The sequence below is a fragment of the Malurus melanocephalus genome, unplaced genomic scaffold, assembly GCF_030028575.1.
Source record: "Malurus melanocephalus ecotype Western Australia unplaced genomic scaffold, MMel_1.1 scaffold_162, whole genome shotgun sequence".
Lineage (NCBI taxonomy): Eukaryota > Metazoa > Chordata > Aves > Passeriformes > Maluridae > Malurus > Malurus melanocephalus.
Window position 1 is genome coordinate 708,886 of NW_026623394.1, and position 7,774 is coordinate 716,659.

Genomic DNA, 7,774 nt, shown 5'->3' on the forward strand with positions numbered 1-7,774 from the left:
TTTATCAATTTGGACATCTCATGCTGCTTAAGGCTGACCAGGATGTTGAGGGAAATTTGTGCYAGGGGTACATTTAATTTCATTAAATGGGGGACACACAGAAGGATCTGCACATAGGAGCATCGCTGCCCTTTGCCCTCCCACCTGCACCTTTGCACTTTGATCCCCAGGCACTCTGCAGTCACAGGGAAAGACCAATTCCACAGGGACACCCATAACTCCTGGGATTCAAACCTCAGTGTTTGCCTGGAAGTGCCCTGAAAGGAGCAGCAGAGTTTGAGGTGAGCTCAAGCCCCAGGTCTGGCTGCTCCATCAGCGCTGGCTGGATCCTGAAYTTGCCCACACTGGTTTGGTTTATTTATTGTTTTGGGATCAGCCTCGTGAAGAGCCTGTTATGATCATGTAAACTATCATGGAAAAGCACTTTTCCCCCCCAAAGCGATGGATTTACATTCGGGTTTTTACATACATTGTTTTCCTAGTGCAGGAACATGTGCCAGCAGCCACTTTCAGCTGCTTTATAGCACCTCAGCAAAACCAGAATTAACTTTCTGCAGTGGTTACRTTTTATTAGAGAAAGATCTGCTTTTGTGATCATGGAAGCACTTATTACAGGCTGAGCCCAGGGAAATTGTGGTCTATCAAGTCAGACACAGACAGAGAAACCATTATTTCAGGTTCTGATGAATAGGTTGTTTGGGCAAGGTCCCTGTGAGACAGGTAGTAAGGCCCTGAATATTGTGGATTTTGCATTATGCAGAGATTCATGGCTCTCCAAAGCAGCAGAGCTTGTGCCAAGGTCCAGTGGTTTATTCTGGCAYTGACTGGTGCAACTGAACTTATCCCAATACAACTCCTGCAAGGCGAGCCAAGGACAAGCGTGCTCAGCTCTGTTGCACCAAACGTGGTTAAATTGTGCTGGCAGGAAGAACAGGATGAGCCCATTTCCAAATCGTGCCCTCCAGCTGCGCTCTTTGAGATTTCTTAACATACCTGGCATGAAACACCAGCTGAATGTGCTGCCTAGTGAGGTGACAATCTGAACTCTCTGAAATCCTGCAGCTCCTGCGGCTCAGGGGATCCACAGGTGAGAGGGTGCAAATTTCTGTTCTGGAATCTGTAAAGGAGCGGGGAAATCCCACAACGATCAAGTTAAACTCAGCCCAGAGGCGGCAGCCTGAAGGATGATGAATCCATTCAAGAATTGGGAGTGCAACAGGAACATGGCAGCACTGCTGGATGCTCAGATGTCAGAGACAGATGAATCACCACTACTATTATTTTCCTGGATTCCATTTCCCTCCAGGGATTCGCCTCCCAACACTCACGTAGGAAACAGCAGCAGCCCCAATCTGCTGCTTTCAAGTGCAAGAACCGCTCCGGCTCCTTTGTTCCGAGGGAAACCGATTGAAAGGGATCCCACGTTATGAATGGCGCTGCCGAGGGAGASGGGACCGGCACCCTGGAGCGGCCACAGCCCGTGGCCCCGAGCTTGGCCGAGCCCTCCAGCCTCGTACGTGCCGTTCCTTCTGTCGCTGCCGTCCCCGGGGAGCGGAGCTGCCGCTTCGGAGGCCGAGCTCTTCCTGCAGCTCCTGTGATCTCTCCRGAGCGAGAGGCTCGGGCTGCACCGAGGACTTCCCGAGCGACCTCTGCCTTCACACCTCCAGTGCTCTTGGCCCAGGCACAAAGAGCTGGAGAGGAGCCCCACGAACACAGCCCTGCACACACACCCAGCCAGGGGCCCGGCCAACCCACGGGGGCACGGCTCTGAACACAAAGAAAAGCTCCCGAGCCAGCGAGAGCCGAGATGTTCTTGCTGGTCCCGCAGCCAGATTTGCCAGCTCAGACACTCGTGAGACAACAGCAAGCTCAACAGCAATTTTTCCTCGCTGAGCCCACATATTTTAAGAACAAGCACTGAAGTGGGAGTGTCTATGCTGCAAAAGGACGCAGTCATCTTCTGGCGATCAAAAATAGGGGGATGCCMGACAAAAAGTTGGTGTGTTTTGCTGCTACAGGCACGTCCTTCATATTGGCTTTGGCTTTGCATGGAGCTGTGAGTGCTGCAGTAGTGGGCAGAGCTGGCTCCTGGGTGGTGGAGGGCATTAGCCCAGCGCTGGTGGCTTTGCAAGCAAAGCAGCTGCCACCCATCCCTTCCCATGGAGRGCAGCTCTACCCCAAAACTGCCCACGGCACGGAGAGTGGGGAATCGGGAGAGACAGARCAGTGCCACCAGCCTGGCAGAGCTGGCACCGCCTCCTGAGCCCCATCCCCATCCCCACTCAAGCCTCCACTGGTGTTTCTGAGCTGTTCTGCAGGACAAGACACAGCTTGTCCTAAATCTSACTCTGGGAAAGGATTCCCAAGACAAAATACAACCCCTAAACCACACAGCAGGTACAAAAACTGTCTTAAAAACGGCGCTGCCAGCCACAGGCTGAACTGCACAGTCTGCCCAAGCCAGGTGGAAGGAATGGATGTTTTTGGATAACTTTGTTATGCAGGCASTGACACCTCCGCATGTTTATTACCCGCATTGTGCTGAGCATTAGCACCTCAAGGGCTCCTGAYGAGCTCTGAATTAAATGGTGAGGAGAGGAATGTCCCAAGGTGAGGTTTGTAGTTGTATGGCTGCAGACAGTCTGCTGGAAGAGACTGGGAAAGGAAAGAGTGAAATTCCAGGGAAAGCTATTTCCATACTGGAGATTTCAATCATCCTGCAAACGCCTTGGAAAACAAAACAGAAAAACAGCGTTAAGATCGTAAACCGCAGATGAACAAACTTGGATTTTCCTAGTCCCCAGGGTCGTTGCCAGATAATAAATGTGTGGTATCCTGGAATCTTAAACTGGTGCTTTAAATTATCTGCAAGAACTCATCTCACAACAATGCAGGTGTGTGAATTCTTTGTGAACAGTTTCATTAGAAAACAAAGAAGTCACCACCAAGAAGAAAAAGAACCATAAACGGCTCCACCAAAACGGTGGAATAAAAAAGGATGGATTTTGGCTGAGTGGAGGCCAAGATATGAGAACATAATTTTGAATATTTTTTTTCACTTTTCTCTGTGTTTGATTTTGTGCTTCTGGGATGAAAAGCCTCTTCCAGCAGGATTTGTAAAACAAAGCTGCTCCTCAAGCCCCACAAGTGCTGAGTCTTAGTGGGACTGGGCCCAGTGTCTCCTTTATGCTGGTGGAGCTGGTACAGCCAATTTTCCCGAGAAATAAATGGGAAGCRTTGTGTTTCCAGGCCAACATCAGCCCCGGTGAGGCTGGACAGGCACTGATGCCCTTTGCAATTCAAACAACCCATGATTGCTCCATTCAGAGCTGAGCTGCTTCCTGGGCAGAACCTTCACGARTTCATACCCTCAGGACTTGCTGAGTGTCCTCTCCACTCTCAATCAGCATTTCACAGCAGAAGAAGTGGTTCTGCTCCCCACCAAGCCCTGACATCAGGGAAATGCATCCTCACCCCCAGCCTTAAAAGCTATTCAGGTTCACGTACAGATTCGACATTTGGAATCCCAAATGAATGCAATGAAAGGATTTGAACTGGTGCAACACRAATGCTCTGAATATGGAATTATGCTCAGAAACTAGAGAAAAGCAAGATTTAATTCAAATCCATCAGCCTGCTTTCTCTGTGCAAGATGAGCTCATGATTTATAAATATCTGTTATTACTATCACTGAGATTATCTGGGGTTGTCAGAGGACTCAGACAGAAACCAGTGGTGTTCTAGGTCCCAGACAGAGCTCTGAAATGCACACTTGATCCCCCAAAATCAGGCCCTTTTCACAGGCAAGGTCAGGGAGGTCAACCAGGGGTTAAAGAGCAGCTTAGCTGTSGTGAAGGGAAACTGCAGAACACACACAAAAATTCAAATGAGCAAATGCAGAGGCAGGTCCAGTCTTCCTGTCCACAGGTAGCTGCCAGCAAATGCTGAATTTACACTCAAAACCTGTCTAAACCCCAATCCAACACAACCCCTGTTGGATTCCTCCACTACAGAGATGATGTTTTTGTTTTGTCCAGGCTCCACAACCACTGGCAAAAGTAAACCTGGTGCTGTTAAAGCCCAAGAACTTGGTTAATGTGGTTTCCATCCTTGCAGGACTTGATCAGAAACCCTCTGAGCTTATCCCTGTGAAAGCAATGCCAGAGCTGAAGGAAAGAACTGGCCTGCACTAATCCCATGGCATATTATTTATTATTTCTCCTTTATTATTAATATTATTAACCCCTCTGCAAGCCTCAGACAGAACTTTCCCTTCCCAGAAGGGCTCTCCAGGCGGTGCAATTGGTCTCCAGGGCTGAGCTGTGCAGAGATTATTTTCAATAAATTATTTTTAKTCAGACACATTTAGGTTGCCTGGATTGAACACTTTGACTCACGGTTTTCAGTAGACCTGCCCTGGCTCTAGTTTAAATTTGGGCAAGGGAAAATAACAGATGTTTTTTAACTGAAAAAAACCCAAGCAGAATCGTGGCAGCAGTCTCACTTCCCAGGAGTTTGATCCTGTTGGGGGAATGTTGGGAATGTCCTGATRAATCGCTCACCTGGGGAGTTCCTTTGTCTCCATGATTAGAGCCTGGGAGTGGCTTCCTGTGAGAGAAAGGATGAGCTGACTGAGGAGGCAAAAGTTACAGCACATCAAGGTGGAACAAGTGTTTGAACTGCTATAAATTCCCTTTTTTAAGCCAAGAGAAGTGGTAACAGGGAGCTTTGCACAGAAGGTGTGCAGCTGTCTGTGTGGAGCAGCTTAAGAAAGGCATTTGCCCCCATGTTAATTCTCTTAATCTTGTTAAGATTAAGACTTTCTCTTTAACCAGCTTAAACTCTTGCCTGGAGGAGGAAGGATGAAGCCTAGGTCATTGCTGTGTACTTAAGAGAGGACAGCAGTTCACATTCTGGATAGGTGAACAATGTTTACTCACGTTGGCATTTTACAGCTTCATTTTCTTCCTGTTATGCTCAATAAAACCAGTGACYGCCCCATCATCATCTGACTCTCCTGGGTGACATTTACTCCAGGGTCCTGYTCTGTTCCGGTATCAAATTCTGAACAATTCTGTGAGGCTTCAGCCATCTGCTTCTGACTTTTGCAGCCCATCTGGAACACTCCATTATACTCACATTGCTTATGCTTCTCTTCCATCTATTCTGGCTTCCATCTTTCACCAGTTGGGAAGAGAATTCTTCTTTCCACGCCAATCCACATTCTCCAAGCATCAGGAGTCACTTGGCACTAAAAGCACACTGAGCCACAAAGCAGACCTGGATCTTGTCAGCTCACCCCACCTACAACCACCCACAAATCATCCCGGGAAAATTTTGGCCTCAACTTTCATTTTCAGTCTCTTGCTGAACCAAACATATCTGTGGATATCACTCAYTGGCAATCTCCACAGAAAATCCAGATTTCCCCACAAATGAATCAAAACATCAGGAGTGTATTCTGCAAAGAGTCAGCAGAGACAGAGAGCATCTTTTAATGCCCAGCCCTAAAAAATCCAGGGCTTAAACACAATACTTGGGTGTGGAAAGGCAAAATCGTTTGGGTTATGTAAAGGACAAATTTTCCCCATAGGGTTTCACCTCCCCAGCTAGACACAAACACACCTGAGAGGCTTGAAGAGCTTTAAATGCCCATTTCTTTTACCATCTTGTATTCTTTGCTGACTCAGCTGTTTGATTGTTCTGGCACTGCCACCACCTTCCTCAGACAAAAGCAGCCTCTGTGGAAGTGTTCTGGAATGTGATCTCAGCCCTTTGAAAGCTCTGTKGGTAGAGGGGATGTGGCAGGAGCAGACTCCAGGGGATGTCTGGGCACTGCGCACACACTGCTCACCCTCTGCAATCTCCTGTCAYTGCCTTCCAGGTGCTCTGAACTCCAGCAGCTGTAACTCMTCTCACCTTCCACTASATCAGATTGCTCAGGGTCCAAATTTGCCTTGAATACTTCCAGGATTTTTGGATTTTGTATTGTACGGAGATAATTGAAACATTACAGCAAACCTCAGAAACAGAAAAAGATTTATTAGAAATATTACACAGATTTTTGCATCATACATTTTAATAATGTTAATATTTAAATATTAGCATGTCCAAATCTGCAATGCTTAGTTATGTACATTCTAATGTGCTCTTTGTATAAATTAGGTTACGATGTAACATCTGTACCCAACAGGGAAAGCTAAAACTGTCAGAGGTGATCATCCCATATGACAAACTCAAGCCTGGACCAACAGTCAATAAAAATTGTGTCCAGCACTGCCCAGTGGGACTTGGCACACGTGCAAGTCAAAAATGGAGAGACCATCAGTTGAGAAAAAAGAGTTACTTGCAGTTCAGTGAGAAGCTGGTTCTGCACCGYGTCGGTGAGCGAGCGTCAATGGCACTGGAGTTGGTACAAACCAACACAGCTGAGMATAGTAGAACTTATTGCTGGGTTAAAAAAAATGTCTTAATGCTCTGTGCCCTGAGTCTTTTTAGGCAAAAGCCCTCTTCTGACAGGAAAATGCATAATCTCATCCCATACAGACCCTGCCTGTGATCAGATGCACAAGGCTCAGCTTTGCCAAGAGCCGGCCCAGTCAGATCCTTCCTGCCGGGACCTCCAGCACAGCAGGATGAGGGAGGGAGGAACAAACCAACAAGCCCAGGCTTGTGTGGCCATTGCCAAGGAAAGGGGRAAGTCAGGGAAGCAAAAAGGTGGATTTTTGAGAAGTTCTGGGTCAGGAATCAAACTGAGAAGAACCAATCATGCTGCCTGCRTGCCCTCGGTTTGGACAGAAAACTTGCACAGGACTGGTTGCACGTACAAAACAAGAGAGAAAACCTGTCAAAACCAACTTCAAAATCACAAAAAGAAAACTGCCAAGGCTCCAAAGGATCCTGCCTAAGCCCCAAATCCCTCTGTTTAGCACGGCTGCCTTGCTGCAGTGCAGGAAGAACCTGGAAGTYCTTGTTCCCTTTGCACTGCCACAACTGCCACTGGCAAAGGCAGCAAACTCTGTGCTGTGTCCCCTCCTTATCTTCTGAGATCCCTCCAGGCTGCTCTTCTAGGAGCAATGTCCCTCAACCAGACAGTGTCCAATGCCCCCTTGGCAGCACCTGTCCCCTGTCCCTCTCACCACTGGGTTTTCCCTCAGTCTCACCAGGATCTTTCTGAAGCTCCCCAGCCCTTCTAGAAAACCTTCTCACAGGGCTGACTCTGGGCCCACTCCTCACACCTCTGTTACCTTCCCAAGCCATGAAACAATTTGTACCTTCTCTGTCTCACMCAAAATTCCAGGAGCCAGATGGCACCTCCCGCACTGGAACCTCCTTTGCTCTCTGAGCTCCAGTACAACAATCCCACACTGCCACATCCCTCCATGGAATGTCCCCTTCCTGACCACTATTCTCACATGCTCATCCCAAATCAGCTGCTTGGTTCCCTGCAGTCCCCAGACTCCCCAGATTCACCCAGAGGCAGGGGCAGGTGGTGCCTGTGAGTGATAATTCAGAGAGCATGACAGTGCCAAGAGATTTGTCTGCTTGCACCAGGAGAAGATCCATTACTCCTAAGAGGCAAAGTCAGAGAGGATTTAGGCAGTTTARGCAAACCTACTGCTCCAACAGCATCTGTGCTGCTCAAAACCATCCATGGCATTATCATCACATCCAGGACATTTTCAGAGAATTCTCAGAACTTCYATAAAGACTATCCACATACCCTCTTGCTTAATTCAACTCCCTACCCTTAAAGGCAGCTTGAACTTTAACT